Here is a 17,410-nt window from a genome sequence, read left to right as displayed (position 1 = left end):
CCCTGATTAATTTTTTAAGAATGTTTGAACCTGGTTCAAAGATTTGACACTAATGACGATGTCGCCACTTACATTGACAATTACTAATTAGGTTAACAATACGGAAAGGGCACGCGAAGTTGACTCATGCTACTGAATTCTGCAGTGTTGTCTGAAACACCTGCCGAAATCTCAGAGTTGGATGGAGAAGGATTTGTTTTTCTAAGACTTAAAAGTAACAAAACAGCTATACAAAGCTCTCCCTGGGAAGCTGTTTGATGATTTGGAAGAAGAAAGATTTTTCTTTGAAGCAAATAAATACCAAGGCTGTGAAGCCAAAGTGATTGAAAATATAAATTTAATGTGCCCTTGAGTATGTTATATATCTTGCAATAAACCTTTCATAATGTTCTCAAAATGTAAGCCATGTCCTGTCAACAGTTTGACAATACAGCCCCTTATGTGCTTCCTTGGCCCACGCAAGCTATTTTCCACATACATTAATTTGCCTAAAAATCACTTTAAAACTTGAAGGACAAGATTGTTTTTTTTTCCCCTTTAAAAATTGAAAGCTTCTACATTTTGTGGTACTCATTGGTAGAAAGCAAACGTTTTCATTGTTGCAACATATGCAAAAATGCAAACACTTTGAGGCTTTCAGGTGGGGCTGCACCCACTGCTACCGTCGTCTCTAATAGATGAGCATGTCTCAGATGGAAAGTAGACATTTTCATGTTTTTTTCTTTTGTCAGAACTGGGTTGAAAAAAATATAGAATTTCTTTTTTTCTCTCAAGTAGTTTTTCAGGATCACATGGTAAAGGTATGGAGTCTCAGTGGAAATTGTGCTTGACAATGTTGAAGTTTCCTATTATGGAACAAAGGCTCTACAGCCCATGACTTACCCAATAACAATGGGGCAGTGTGCATGGGAAGCACAGAAGGTGGGTAGTCAGCTTTAAGTGTCTGTTTTAGCTCAAAGCCTTAGAGCTTCCAATCTATGACTGTGTCTCTCTCGTCACTCAGACAGGCATGAACCTTACCACGTAGTCTAGGCTATCCTCTGGTTCACAGTTCAAGATCACAGGCGTGTGTCACCATGCCAGGATTCCTACATTTCTTTTCAAAATGATTGTGCTGGCTAGTTTTATGTAAAGCTGACATAAGTTAGAGCTATCTGGAAGGAGGGACCCTCAGTTGAGAAAATGCCTCCATAAGATCTGGCTATGGGGTGGCTTTCATAGTTAGTGACTGATGGGAGGGGGCCCCAGCCCATTTGTGGGTGGTGCCATCCCCTGGCTGGTGGTCTCAGGTTCTATAAGAAAGCAGTTGAGCAAGCTACAAGAAGCCAGCCAGTAAGTAACATCCCTCCATGGCCTCTGCATCAGCCCCTGCCTCCAGCTTCCCACCCTTACTGCTTCTGATGATGAACTATTGGCTGTGTGGTACTGTAAGTGAAATAAACCCTTTCCTCTCCAAGTTGTTTTGGGTCGTGGTGTTTCATCACAGCTGTGGTAGCTCTAACAAAGACAATGACCCCAAGATATTTCATCGTAGAGTCCTCAAGTCTTCTGAGGTGTGAATTCCATTTTTCCTCTTGCCTTTTATACTCACTCACTTGCTGATAAAGCTCTGGGATTGTCGTGTTTGCTCAAGCTGAGGACATTTCTAGACCTCTTTATACTTGATTCCCTATGGCTCAGCCTTGTTGTCTTAGTGAAGCATCAACGGTGACTTGGGAGGAAGTGTGTTTACTTGTGTGACTGGGTAGCCACACCCAATAATTAGAGATTTGGTTGCCATTCAAAACTAGTACAGTCATCACCAAAACATCACAACATGGGTGCTTACGCCTCACTGAGTTTGGAAACTATGGACTTCAGCAAACCTGACAGCTCCATGAAATTATCAAGTTCAAATTGTTATAAGAAAAATATCCCAGTTCTGAGGGAAATGTTCTCTCTTTCCAATAGCTTGTAAAAGCCCTTCCTCTTTTCTCAGCCCAGCTGACAACCTGCAAATGTTTAAAGGCTCAAAAATGTGCAGGGAAGATTTGGAGTTAGGCATCATCAGGGAAAAGTGTTAAGAAGTCAATCAATGTTAAGATTTATCGCCTTTTCAGAAAACAAGAGTATTTAAGAGGTGTTTGAATGATGTGGTTGAGTAAACATACCAACAGAATGCCAGCCTTTAAAAAGCAATGCTGTACATCCGTGCCAGTCGCCCATTGACATGTGTGAGCCAGAATTCTGCCACAGTAATAAGTAAACAATCAGCTACCAAAAAGGAAGTGTTCATCTTGTCCATCCCTGGATGGCGGTGGTTTGGGGCCTGTGGTGGACAGGTGGGAGCACATGGCAGAGCAGAACAGGTCGCCTTGTTGCCTAGTGACAGAGAGGAAGAAGAAGTAGCTTTGAGGGCACACAGCCTTCCTCACAGGCTCCCACATACAGGTTCTCCAACACCTCAACAGTGCCACAGCAGGCGCTGTCCAAACCACAGAAGCACAGAAAGCTACTGCAGAGGGAGGTGACTACAAAGACTCTTACTCTTGTTTGAAGTAAGAGAGAAAAAATTAGAAAGAGAAGTTTTTGCGTATGTGCATTGGTGGGCATACATCAAATGAGTGTCTGGGTTTGGAATTCAAGATAACCTCTATATTTTGTGATATTTTTATTTTGTTTTACAACCAATGCTTATTGCTTTCACTATCAGACAAAACAAGAATCACATTTCTAGTAAAATAATATAATTATAATAACAAATAAGGTGTGAGAGAAATAGCTAAGCAGGAAAGGCACTTCCTGTGAAGTGTGGTGACCTGACTTTGATCCTTAGAACCTACAATGTAGAAAGAGAGAATTGACTCCTGTAAGTCATTCTCTAACCTAAACACACACACACACACACACACGTGATATAATATATGCATATCCATGAACATCCACCAACATGCACACACACACATTGTAAAAATGCTTCTCCAGTTCCCTCCCCCTCTCTCTCCTTCTCCATCTCCCTCTCTCCTGCTTTGAATTCTGTTTCCCTCTAATAGGTTTGCTACTACAGCCAGATTCTAGCCTCAGAGTAGGAAAGTTGACAACACCTGGCTCCAGACTCTAATGAAATCATACTCTAGCAAATAGAGACAATCTTTTTCATTAGCTCCAACAGGAAAGTCACAGAGTAGGTTGTCTCCAATCAGGACGCCATAATGCCATTAGCAGTGCGTGGGAGTCAGCGGAGGATGGTCTTGGCCACTGTGGTTATTGAGAAGAAAGAATTTAATGAGTTGGTTCCTGTAATAGTTTAGACCTTGAATATCACCCAGAGGCTTGGTCCATAGAATGGGGCTGTACTGAGGGATGGCAGAGCCTAAAGGAACTGGAGATCTTAATCTTGAGGTGTGTCCTTGAAGGAAAGTGAGAGACTGTTCTCTCTCTCTCTGTGTCTCTCTCTGTCTCTGTCTCTCTGTCTCTCTCTGTCTCTCTGTCTCTCATTTTCTGACCACAGATGGCAATCTTCCCCTGCTACCTGCTCCAGCCGTAATATGCGGCTAAGTAACATTATCATTATTAGAATAAACTTTGGTTGTGGAGAGATGGCTCAGTGGTTAAGAGCACTGGCTGCTCATCCAGAGGTCCTGAGTTCAATTCCCAGCAACCACATGGTGGCTCACAACCATCTGTAATGGGATCCGATGCCCTCTTCTGGTGTGTCTGAAGACAGCTACAATGTACTCATATACATTAAATAAACAGATTTAAAAAAAAAAAAAAAAAAAACTTTGAACACACTCTGCCAGACCCTGACCAAGACCCTATGTTAAAACTCCAAGCCTCTTCTCTGTCACTGCCATTTCCAAACTCAGTCACCCACTCGGACCCTCATCCTGATAGCTACGGCAAGATACTTCCTAAAGATAACATGACCTTGGACAAACAACTCCAGGAGCCAGAAACTGCAGGCTCACAATAGCTCCCCGAAGTTGCATTAACTTCCTCTTCTCCAAAGTCCCTATATAAATCCCAAGTCCCCCCTTCCCCTTTCAGCAGACCCTTGCCGGCTATGCCTCTTGCTATTTGAACTATAAACAGTCTATCTGCTAAAACCAGCCTGGGCTTTCTCTGTCCCCAGTCTCTTTAAATTGCCCTGGAAATCAAACATTCCGCCCTTTCAGAAATCTAATAATCATAGGCCTGGAACCTCCAAACTCTGAGTCCAAATAAACCTTTATTTTTAAAAATATTTATTTGTTTGTTTATTTATTTATTTATTCATTTATTATACGTAAGTGCACTGTAGCTCTCTTCAGACACACCAGAAGAGAACATCAGATCTCATTACGGATGGGTGTGAGCCACTATGTGGTTGCTGGGATCTGAACTTAGGATCTTTGGAAAAGCAGTCAGTGCTCTTAACAGCTGAGCCATCTCTCCAGCCTCCCCCCCCCCCACTAAATAAACCTTTTTAATACATGATTTCATTCTCTCCGATATTTTGCTATACCGAAAAAATATTAATGCGTTGTCACATGAAGAAGAGAGATGAAAAACATTAAGATAAGAGATAAACAATATTTATTATAGAGTCTCTTGGTAAGATTATGAAATTTAAAAGGTATCCATGCTGGGTTTTTCAGTATTTGGAAACCAGAAGCCACTATTCAATTTCTGATCTACAAAGCATATTCATTCAACAAGTACTTTGCAGGTATCTCTTATGAGCCCAGGAGTCTACATCCTGCTGGGCTGAGAAGCAAATAAAATAATTCAGGCTCCTGGGTCTCATGTGTTCAGACAGCAGAAACAAATCTACGAGAATGAACCTAAGATTGTCCTCGGGCTGGGATTTCTGTTGAAACCAAAGAAAAGTCCAAAGGCTGGGGAGAGGGCTCCATGAAAAGAGTGCTCGCTGAGGAGAGTGCTCGCTGAGGAGAGTGCTCTCTGAGGAGAGTGCTCGCTGAGGAGAGTGCTCTCTGAGGAGAGTGCTCGCTGAGGAGAGTGCTCGCTGAGGAGAGTGCTCGCTGAGGAGAGTGCTCGCTGAGGAGAGAGAGTGCTCCCTGAGCAGGCGCAGGGACCTAAGTCAGAACCTCCAGCATCCACACGGGCATGGCAGGCAGCTCTGGGTGGGCAGAGGGAGGCAGATTCCAAGGTTGGACCAGAATGGTGAGCTGCAGAGTCTATGAGAGAGCGCGTTTCTAAATCGAAGATAGAGAAAACTCGAGGTTAAGATGTCTGAGCCCTTAGCCAGGCAGTGGTGGCGCACACCTGTAATCCCAGCACTTGGGAGGCAGAGGCGGGCGGATTTCTGAGTTCGAGGCCAGCCTGGTCTACAGAGTGAGTTCCAGGACAGCTAGGGCTACACAGAGAAACCCTGTCTCAAAAAAAAAAAACAAAAACAAAAACAAAAAACAAAAAACAAAACAAAAACAAAAACAAAAAAACCAAAAAAAGAAAGAAAGAAAGAAAGAAAGATCCGAGCCCATCTCTAGCCTCTGCAGCCATATAGACAGGTGAGAGCACACACACACACACACACACACACACACACACACACCGACACACGCACACGCTGTGAAAGAAATACAAAATAAGATGCTTGGTGGGGGGTGAACACCACCTGAGACTGACCCCTGAACCCACATAAGGATGGAAGATCCGGAGGAGCTGGCTCCACTCCCCACCCGCCCTCCCCACCAAATAGTAAGAAATATTTGATAAAAGTAGACTGCAGCTTAGCTTTCCCATCGCTGGCCTCACTTGCCTATGAGCACACTGTTAAGATGCTGCTCATGGAGAGAACAAATGAGCCATGGTACTTAACCAGCCTGAAAACAACAGCACAGGCGAGTGAGCCCGGTGGCGGCATCTGTGCAGCGCTGCGTTATCACGACACACCCCAAGGCACTCTGCAGAATCCATGAGCTCTGACCCGTGTTCTTTAACCTTTCCGTGACAGTAGGAAAAGTAATCTCCTGGTGTGTATTTAATGTCAAGGGGGGATGGGGAGTGGGTTGTTTTATGCTGACTCAGCACTGAGTAAACCTCCCAGGCCAACAGGTGAAGTTGTATAGAGCAGAACAAGATAGTCACTTGGATCGTGTTGGCATTTACCCTTGGCACAGCAGATTCTCAACATGGGGTTTCAAATCTTGGAAAGAAGCTTGAGAGTAAACTTTGTTTAATGGGTCTTTATGTTATTGTTTTTTTAATCACTAAGATCATAGATAGGACTGAGAAGACTTGGGAATATAGTTCAACAAAAAGCTTGCCCAGCATGTGAAAGGCAGCACTGGGGTGGGGTGGAAGGGAGGACGCTATGCATGGTGGAGCAGCCTATATTGCAAACCCTCAGGAGTCTGAGGCAGGAGGATCACAAACCTGATGCCACCCTGGGCTCAAAACACATAGGAAGGTGTTGGAGAGAAGGCTGTGTGCTTAAGAGCAAGTACTGTGCTTACAGAAGACCCAAGTTCAGTTCCCAGAAGTTCAGTTCCCACATGGGTGTGTCCCCACAGCCAGTTCTTCTGAGCTCTTCAGGTACACACATGTATGCGCACACATACACATTTAATGAAAAAAATAACTCTTTTAAAGACTGTAGTAATATAATCCCCAAACATGGTGGTTCTCAGTTAGCTACAGAGAAGAGCTACTCACAGTAAAACAAGAAACCTGGGATGAGAGTGCAAAACAGTGTGTGGTGATTTGAGTGAGAATGGTCACACAGGCTCCTATGTTCGCATGCTTGGTCAGAGTTGGTGGAACTGTTTGGGAAGGAGTAGGGGGTGTGGCCCTGTTGAAGTGTCACCAGGCAGGTTTGAGGTTTCAAAAGACTCTGGCCATTCCCCTCTCCCTCTCCCTCTCCCTCTCCCTCTTCCTCTCCTTTTCTCTCTCCCCTCCCCTTCCTCCCTTCCCCCTCCTCCTCCACCTTCCTCTCTCTTCCTCTCACCCTTCCCCTTTCCCTCCCCCCTCTTCATCTTCTCCTCCCCCTCTTCATCTTCTCTTCCCTATCTTCCCCTTTCCCTCCCCCTCTTCATATCCCCCTTCCCCTTTCCCCCTCTCCCTCTCTCTCTCCAACTTGTGGATCAAGATGTGAGCTCTCAGCTGTTCCTGCCACCATGCCGTTGTTCCACAATCATGGACTCTCCATAAATCATGAACTAAATGCTTCCTTTTATAAGTTGCCTTGTCTGTGGTATCTTGTCACCACAATAGAAAGGTAACTGAGACAGATGGGGATTGGACATTGCTATACTTCAAAAAGCATTGTACAGAAGATGGAGTGCCACTCAGAGTGTGTGGGTAGCATGTGCTCGCCATGGGTCAAAGCCTCAGCACACACACAATAAATATTTATTGTGGTGAGTTTAATATGTAGGTAGAGCTAATAACTGCTTAAAAGAGAAGATGCAGGCAGTAGCAGTGTGGAAGAAAGGTAGAGATGCTAAGTTTGGAAGTCTTAGCTAAAGTCACTTTATGTTGACCTAAGTTTCTTCAGCAAATCACTTGGCTTTTATTGTTTTCAAACTTTTTAAAAGAGGAGTAGAATTAGGCATGGTGATATGTGCCCATGATCTCAGAACTCAAGAGGCTGAGTTCAAGGCCAGACTCAGCTGCATAGTGAGTTTTAGGTCCAGATGGGCTACAGGAGATCCCATCTCAAAACAAACAAGTGAGTAAACAATGTGATCTAGCATTTATATCATTTTCTTTCTGCCTATTATTTCCTCTTTCCCATTTGCCAATTCAATCATTCAATCATTAACACTTATTTGATGACAATATCATGCTAAGTAATAAACCAAAAATAAGATTGGTACTTTTGTTAGTGTATCACTGTGTTAATAGCACATAGGAATTTCATATCCTGGGATTCTCAAGTGAAGTTGAATTGATAAATATTTTTGAAACCCTATAAGAAAATTAAACAGTCATCCAGTACTAGACTTATTATTAAATGTTGTGTTGAAGTCTGTGTTGTGTCAAGCAGACAGCAACATTCCTGACCTCACATACTTTCATGAATCACACGGTGAGCTATCTTCTGTCACTAAATGACTATCTCATATTGAATGGAAAATCATAAACGCCTACAATTCATCCAGTCCTAAATAAGAAAAGACTCTGCAATATCATCAGTGTTAGGAGCTGTCCTAATTTAAGACTCTTCAGGTACTATTGAAGTATATTATGATGTCTGTTACTTCCAATTCATCAAATCCTTCCCAGAGAGTTTGGCAATGTAGCTTGATGTTTAGATTCTGTTCAATCCCCAAATCGGGTTACTGTCTAGGCAAAGGTAGAAGCCTGCTTTATTTAACGATAAACACTTTCCTCTGGACAGTTCAAGCTTTTAAATTCAAGTTTCAGCTTCGCAGCTGGCTAAGAATCAACTTAGTGCATACTAAGCATGTGTGAATATTTGGGAAATTCCCAGCATAAGCCCCAAAGATGATTTTAAAACACTATTTTACAGGCAGGGGTATTGTTCAGTAGTGGAGCCCACACTTGACCTTGTGTGAGGTCCTGGGTTCAATCACTAATACCAGAAACAAACAAACAAACAACAAAACCCACAAACATTTCTATGGATAACCCCAAAACTAGGATTGTAGCTCCCTCCCAGAGACCTGAACATCATCAGACTATAGAATCAGTCACTAGTGTATGTAAAAGTATCTTATTCACCTGATGTAACTGTCATTTCAGAGGTTTACTCCTCCATCTGCTAACCCAGGCCTAGTCCTGGAAGCTTCTAGACTCTGTACAATCTTATCTACACCTCGAACGCCTTCAGCCTCTGAGACTTACTGCTGAATACACACAGCCTTTCCATCTCTTTCTGAAATCTGACTGGCTGGTCAACTCAGCTGTTCTGGCTCAAAACTCCACTCCCTGCTGACTGATTCAAACTGGCTTCTTTCCGCTTTTGACTGAATTGCTGTGCTTGGTCTCATACTACCTTTGGTAATCTGTTCTAGTCCTCAGGCTCCTTCTCGTTCTCTGGATCGTTCTGTCTTCACGTGTGTCTAGCTTGTTCTCTCTCTCTGTCACCTGTCAAAGCTGTCCTCCTCCCCTCTCTCTTCCTCTCTGCATTGCTCTTCCTTAAGTATCCCCCTTTCCTCTCTCTTCTCCTGAATGTTGAGCAGATCCTATTCTGTCAAATCTTTCTCTGATTCATCACTTTGTCTGCCCCTCAATTAGACATCACTTTCAAATACTGGTGCTTCCTTCTACAAACTAACCTTACCTTCATTGTTTGGAATTATAGGTGTACTAAGGATATGTCTGTTTTCAAGCCAGAGGGATTAAAGGTATGTGCTAAGGGCATACCTGCATTCCAGCCAGAGTAGCCTTGTTGCTGGATTAAAATCCCTCTACAGATGTATTAACCTACAAACACGCCCATTGTGATGACATACATATTTAATCCCAGCACTCAGGAGACCATGTCAGATTTGTGAGTTCAAAGTCAGCCAGGACTACATAGTAAATTCTAGGCCAGCCTGAGCTGCCTGGCTGCCACCCTGTTTTAAAATGACTAAACAAATGGACTAAAGAGAGAGTTCAGTGCTTAAGAGCAGGTGCTGCTCTTGAAGAAGACCTGAGTTCTGTTCCTAGCACCCCGTGAAGCAGCTCAGTTCAGATAATAGAATGTTCTCTTCTGGAATCCATGGCACCTGGATTCACATATCTATATCACCACCACACAGGCATATAGCTTTTTCAAAAACCTCAATATTTTTTTTAAAGTATCAAACAAATCACGCTAAGAACAAGTGAAGGTTTGTCTTACCACAGATGCACTACAGTTGTTGCCAGTATAACATACCTACTTCAAGCCAAAGAGCAGGAGAAATTCATTAAAACCAGTTTCAGAGGAAACAATGGATGGGCATGGAGAAAGAGCCATCTTTTTGCAAAGAACAAAAATGAGGCTGATAGCACCTAAGAGACTCAGTCTTTTTTTAAAAAGATATATTCTTTATTTACATTTTAAATGTTGTCCCTTTTCCTGGTTCCCCTCCAATCCCATCCCCCTCCCCTGCTCACCAATCCACCCACTCCCGCTTCCCAGTCCTGGCATTCCCCTATAATGGGCCATCTAGCCTTCTCAGGACCAAGAGCTTACTCTCCTATTGATGTCCAACAAGGCTATCTTCTGCTTCATATGCAGCTGGAGCCATGGGTCCCTCCATGTGTACTCTTTGGTTGGTAGTTTAGCCCCTGGGAGCTCTGGGGGTACTGGGCGGTTCATATTGTTGTTCCTCCTATGGTGCTGCAAACCCCTTCAGCTTCTTGGGCCCTTTCTCTAGCTCCTCCATTGGAGACTCTGTGCTCAGTTCAATGGATGGCTGAGAGTGTCCTCCTCTGTATTTGTCATACATTGGCAGGGCCTCTCAGGAGACTATAACAGGCTCCAGTCAGCAAGTACTTGTTGGCATCCACAATAGTGTCTGGGTTTTGTAACTGTATATGGTATGGATCCCTAGGTGGGGCAGTCTCTGGATGGTCTTTCCCTCAGTCTCCACACTTTGTCTCTGTCTTATCCAAAACATAATGTTCCCTTTAACCAGGCATTTTTATTGTAACTATCATATAATTATTATAAAGTGTGTTGGCTCACATGAATCAAAATACTATCAAGGATGGTGGGAGAGAGCCAAGAACAAAGTAAGTTGATTTTGGGGATGCTGTGTCTGACTCTTCTTTTCTTCCTTAAGAAGTCACACCAGGGCAGGGAATGGGAGCAGAAGAGAGAAACAGAGGAGAACCACATACACGAATTGTCACAATGACAATCTGATGATGCCTTCATAGAAACCATTACTTTGTATATGAACTTTAACTAAAGAAGTTCAAATTCTTTATTATTAGGAAAAGGAAACTTCATATGTTGAAAAGTAACTTCCTGGTGTGAAACTATTTGGAAGAAATTAACAACAGACAGGTATCAGGGCTCCGAATGGGGTTAGTATCATAAGAAGGCAGGCTAACCTGCATATATTCTTGGGTCCAATATCCTGACGTGATGGCAAATCTGCAATCTCAACACTCAGAAGCCTAAGGCAGGAGGACAGCTGTGAGTTAAAGTTCAGCTTGGGCTATTCAGTGAGTTCCAGTTCAGCCAAGGTTACAGAGTAGCTCTTTCCTTCTCTATAAATAAGAAGATCAAACATTGAGATAGAACCCTCTAGTTGAACACTGAAAACAGAACTTATCAATATAGGCTGTGGTAACTGAGAAAAGCTATTGTCAAGACTAGTCGTCTCTTTATAAATTAAAAACAAAAACAAAAACAAACAAAAAAATGAGTCGTGGCTTATAAAAGTCATCCTTTCAGGGCTGGAGAGATGGCTTAGCAATTAAGAGGTTGCTCTTCCAGAGGTCCTGAGTTCAATTCCCAGCACCCACATGGTGGCTCACGACCACCTGTAATGAGATCTAATGCCTTCTTCTGTTAAGCAGGCATACATGCAAATAGAGCACTCATATACATAAATTATATAATAGCCCAGCCATGGTGGTGCACACCTTTAACCTCAGAACTTGGAAGGCAGCAGCAGGCAGATATCTGTGAGTTCAAGACCAGCCACTCTCTTGCTTTTTGAAATGAAAAGCAGCAGACACACATCCACATGGGTGTTTTGTTAGTATGAAGAGGATATCCTGTGTGCTCTGAGGATTGCTGTGAGACAGCCTATATTGGAGGAGGTTATCCTAGTCATGTGACAGGCAAGTCAAGGAGTCTCCTAAAATTTAAAAAATGGTTTTGATGTGTTTCTGTGTTTTTCTTCCTATGTAGCTCTGTCTCTCTCTCTCTCTCTCTCTGTGTGTGTGTGTGTGTGTGTGTGTTTCTCTGTATGTGTCTCTCTGTCTGTCTCTGTGTATATTTGTATGTGTGTCTATTTGTCTTTGTGTGTGAGTCTGTCTGTCTCTCTCTGTCTTTGTCTCTGTCTGTTTCTGTGTGTGTGTGTGTGTGTGTGTGTGTATGTCTGCATCTATCTCTCTGTGCATGTCTGTCTGTTTCTGTGTGCATGTGTATTTCTGTGTGTGTATGTTTCTGTGTATGTCTATGTCTGTGTGTATCTCTCTCTGTATATGTGTGTGTGTGTGTGTGTGTATGTCTGCATCTCTCTGTGCATGTCTGTCTGTTTCTGTGTGCATGTGTATTTCTGTGTGTGTATGTCTCTGTGTATGTCTATGTCTGTGTGTATCTCTCTCTGTATATGTGTGTGTGTGTGTGTGGTGAACATATGTGTGCTGCATATAATCAGGTGTGCAGATGCATGTGTGTCTTGAGTTTTAGGAAATTTTTTAAAACTAAAATTCCTCTGGCAATAGCAACTCCTTTATGTTGTACCAAACAGAATCAGTTAATATACATACATATATATCATATCATATACATATGCTGCATACACACAAACATGCACACACACATATTAGCTCTCTCCATTCAAACTCTGAATTTTAAAACCCTTTCCTAGTTTGTTCTAGTTTGAATTTCACTATTCATAATCTTAGCTTGCACATATTTCCATCTATAATATGCTATTTCTTCACATATTACAGTAATTTTTCTTTAGTACAGAAGCTTCAGGGGAAGGAACTGTATGGCCATGCGACTTGTGTCGCTGGTTTCTGGACGGAGTTTGAGGAGCTTTCTAATGAGTGTGGGTGGGTTTTGGGTTTGGTGGGGTTCTTCTTGTTTCGGTTTTGGTTTTTCAAGACAGGGTTCCTGTGTAGCCCTGGCTGTCCTAAAAGTAGGTCTGTAGACCAGACTGGCCTTGAATTTACAGAAATCAGCCTGCCTCTGCCTCTCAAGGGCTAGGATTAAAGGCGTGCGCCACCACTGCCCCGCAACTGTGCAGTAGTTTTTACCACTGCCAAAGAGATGTATTTCCTGCAGTCTTGACCTTGGGAAACCCAGAGCTGATAAATCTGTTGCCGGATTCCGTAGCGGCAGAAGTGATGTGAAGCAGACACCGCAGTTTAACTCAGCCCCTGGTACCTGCGAGGTGCTCAATTAGAGCTTCGGACCCTTGTGACACTTGAAGAACTACTGGGAGAGATTGTCAGGGTTCATTCCCTCCAGAGATTCAGATTACAATGATGTTGGGAAATGTGCATTTCCCACAAGCTCTCAAATGAGCTGGAATCTGCCAGTCAAGGACCAAGCACTGAGGTAAGCTAGTCTAAAAGTATCAGGTAAACCGGGCAGTGGTGGTACATGCCTGTAATCGCAGCACATTCTTGGAGGCAGATGCAGGCAGATTTCTGAGTTCAAGGCGTGCCTGGTCTACAGAGTGAGTTCCAGGACAGCCAGGGCTATACAGAGAAATCCTGTCTCAAAAAAAACCAAATCAAAAAAACAAAAAATAAAATAAAATAAAATAAAAGTATCAGGTAAAGGTCAAGGTTCACAGCTGGTTTTTAATCACATACATTCCTGTTTGTGCATATCCAGTAGAGGTTGAGGTATACTCTGGGAGAAAGTACCAATTGGCAAAAGGAGTATAGCCATTGGCTGAATTCTTACAGGGAGGCAAACTCATCCTTTATAAGTATTGCCATTAAGGACCCATTCCTGTGATAAGGAAGCTGCTAAGTCTAACCAGTGTATTGGGTGGTGGAAGTGGTGGCAGCAGCAGTGGTACATGCACTGGGGAGACAGAGGTAAGCAGATCTCTGAGTTCAAGGCCAGCCTGGTCTACAGAGCAAGTACCAGGACAGCGAGAGCTACACAGAGAAATCCCAAAGAGGCTGTTGAGGGGGAGGGCACTTCGGAGGACCCGTATAGGCTCTAACAGATGATGTGTACTCAAATTAAGGGGACCATTTGGTGGACTTATGGATAGTAGACATACATGAGAAAAGCAGTTCCTCTCCCTGATTCGAGTCACTTCAAGGATTTAACATGATGTCATTATGACCAGCCAGTAACCAAGGGGAACTGAAACCCTTGGGTACCATCCTGGACCAATAAGGAATTAAAATTCTGGATTGAAAGCCTTCCAGTTTATTATAATGCATGATAATTTCTGAGATAACTGACAGCCCACCATGCTCAGGACCACCACTGCCTAGTAACATTTTTATTTGCAGAACAAATACCTCTCCTTTCTCCCTGTCAGCCTAAGTTTTCAAGGTTTGGGGAATTCTGATGTAGGCAACATTTTGAGAAGCTGCTGCACAGGCTACTGTTTTGCTGCTGCTGCTCCATTCAAAGCCCTTCTAATGGCAAGGCCGCCACTATAAAGAGCACAGAAGGTAAAAGCAAACACTATGTGCATTTACCACAGGAATCTGACCCGATTTGTGACCCTCTTAGTTGCAAGAAGAACTAAGAAGAACTTGCAACTAAGTTGCATGTAGGGGTGAGGGGGGCACTTGCCCTTTGATCCTAGCACTTGGGAGACAGAGTCAGACAGAGCTCTGTGACTTGGAGGCCAGCCTGGTCTATATTATAGCAATCACGACTATACAGAGAGAGCCTGTCTCCAGGGAAGAAAGAAAGAAAGAAAGAAAGAAAGAAAGAAAGAAAGAAAGAAAGAAAGAAAGAAAGAAAGAAAGAAAGAAAGAAAGAAAGGAAGAAGGAAGGAAGGAAGAAAGGAAGAAAGGAAGGAAGGAAGGAAGGAAGGAAGAAAGAAAGAAAGAAAGAAAGAAAGAAAGAAAGAAAGAAAGAAAGAAAGAAAGAAAGAAAGAAAGAAAGAAAGAAAGGAAGGAAGGAAGGAAGAAAGGAAGGAAGGAAGGAAGGAAGGAAGGAAGGAAGGAAGGAAGGAAGGAAGGGAGGGAGAGAGAGAGAGAGAGAGAGAGAGAGAGAGAGAGAGAAGAAAGAAAGAAAGAAAGAAAGAAGAAAGAAAGGAGGGAGGGAGGGAGGGAGGGAGGGAGGGGAGGGAGGATGGAAGGAAGGAAAAGGGGAGGAGAAGAAAATTCCAAGTAGCAACTAGACCATAGACCGGTGTTATTGTATTATTATGTCCTGTTACACTGAACAATGCCCTCTCATTAAGATCATTACCACTAAGCCAGGGACAGTGGCACACACCTTTAATCTTAGCATCCCACAGCAGGTGGATCTCTGTGAGTTCAAGGCCAACCTAGACTATATGGTGAGTTCCAAGACAGCCAAAGCTACATAGTGAGACCCTGTCTCTAAAATAAAAAGATAAAAAAGTAAATCACCTCCACTTATGGTCATAAGGTGTCCAAAAACCTCATGATTAGATGGGTGCAAGCAGTGGTCTCAGCAGATGTTTTACCTGCTTTCGGCTTTATAGCAGAATTGGGAAAGTCTTCAAAACTCAGCTCAGGGCTGAAGAGCGGCTCAGCATCTAAGAAAACACTTGGTGCTCTCACAAAGGACCCAGGCTTGGTAATCAGTACCCACATGGTGGTTCACAATCACCCAGAACTCCAGTTCCAGGAGTCCTCTGTCTTCTTCAAACCTCCATGGGCACCAGGCACGCATGTGGTGCACACACACGTATACATGCAGGCAAAACACCCACAGTCATAAAATAAAAAATAAATCTAAAAAATTTTAAATCAGATCAACTCATTCTAGACCAGTGATGTATGTCTTGCATTATGATTAAAATACCTCTTCACAAGTGAAGCAATTCAAGCAGTCTAGAGAGAGTGGTCAAGATGTTGTCAAAAGAAAGGTGACTGGCCTCTCCAGGTAGACCCCGCCTTAATAAATGCAGACTGGCTGTCAGTCTTGAAGTCTCAGAGGCCTGAAATGTCAGCCGGAAAATGGTACCCAGACTCTTGAGCATGTCAGCTGACATTAACCTCATCCCAAATGCTGTGCATGTATAAAATAAGGATGCTGGCCGGGGATGGTGGCATGTACCAATGATCCTAGTACTCAGGCAGGAGGGTCATGAGTTCAGGGTCATTTTAATGCTGAAAAACAAACAAACAAAGGAAGTAAGAATTCTGGGCTGTTTCTTTGACAATGGAAAACATACAGCTGCCAGGAAGTGCTACACTCACACATTGCATCTGTCCCTTACCTTCCTGTGTGTGAGAGTCGTGGACAGGGAGGGGTGGGAGATCAAAATGGTGAGGTAGCTGATGAGCATGAAATCCATGAGAGGGAATTTGTAACTATCTTAAAGAATTATTGGTCATCTCCCTAAGAGGGAGATTGATTGGAATCTTAGTTAGGGTTTTACTGGTGTGAACAGACTCCATGACCAAGGCAAGTCTCATAAGGACAACATGTAATTGGGGCTGGCTTACAGGTTCAGAGGTTCAGTCCATTGTCATCAAGGAGGGAACATGGCAGCATCCAGGCAGGTATGGTGCAGGAGGAGCTGAGAGTTCTGCATCTTCATCTGAAGGCTGCTAGCAGAATACTGACTTTCAGGCAGCTAAGATGAGGGTCTTAAAGCCCATGCCCACAGTGACACCTACTTCAACAGGGCCACACCTTTTAATAGTGCCACTCCCTGGGCTGAGCATATACAAACCATCACAATTGGCTAAACAATGCCTTTCTGGCCTGGTGTGGTAATACATGCCAGAAATCCCTGCACTCTGAAGTGAGAGGCTGGAGGATAACCACAAGTTCAAAACCAGCCTACACTCCGTAGTAACAGGCCATCTAGGGCTACATAGCAATACCCTATTCTTGTCTCTGTTGAGGACTGCTCCTTTTAGCATAACTATAGCTATTTGTATTGATATTCTGAGCTACTCACAAGGTGAAATTAGGTTCATAGTTATTACTTTAGCTGACACTAAAAAAAAAATGTTACTAATAAGTCAAAAAGTTATGGCTAAATCACTGTTAAATACCCTGTTATCTCAATGTTCTGAAATTTCCTGCCACCCTTCCACCACCCTTCTTACCTCACTCAGGACCAATCAGAATAAAGGTTGGCTGATGATACTTTGTCTAGTTAGCCAAAAAATACCACTCCACTTCTTGCCTTCAAACTTTTGAACCTGGTTTTCATATAAAAAGCCTGCCCTGAGGACAGGCTGGTGCCACAGTTAGGTTTTTCCTTTTTGTGGTCCTGGATGTCCAGTATAACTGAGATTGGTATACAAATGGTTTGTGTGGTGACTCCCAAACCCCAACAATCTTAAAACAAACAAACAGCAGACTACACTAGGTGAGGTGGTCCACGCCTACCATTCAAGCACCTGGGAAACAGAGGCATGATGATCATTCAAGATCAGCCTGGGCTGAGGGGTGAGTTGAGTTTAAGGCCAGTCTGGGCAACATGGGACTCTGTCTCAAAACAAGGAGACAGAAATATGGGTGAGTAGGCAGGCCAATAGATAGATTGATGGATGGATTGATTGAAAAATAAATAAATACAAGGTAACTTCTCTTAAGCCAGGCCTCAGCAGTCAGAATGTGTCTCTAACATTAACAGATCTCTAGACTCTACTGTAAATGATCAAC

The sequence above is a fragment of the Apodemus sylvaticus genome, chromosome 19 (genome assembly GCF_947179515.1).
Source record: "Apodemus sylvaticus chromosome 19, mApoSyl1.1, whole genome shotgun sequence".
Taxonomy (NCBI): domain Eukaryota; kingdom Metazoa; phylum Chordata; class Mammalia; order Rodentia; family Muridae; genus Apodemus; species Apodemus sylvaticus.
Note: the sequence above shows the minus strand (reverse complement) of the source record.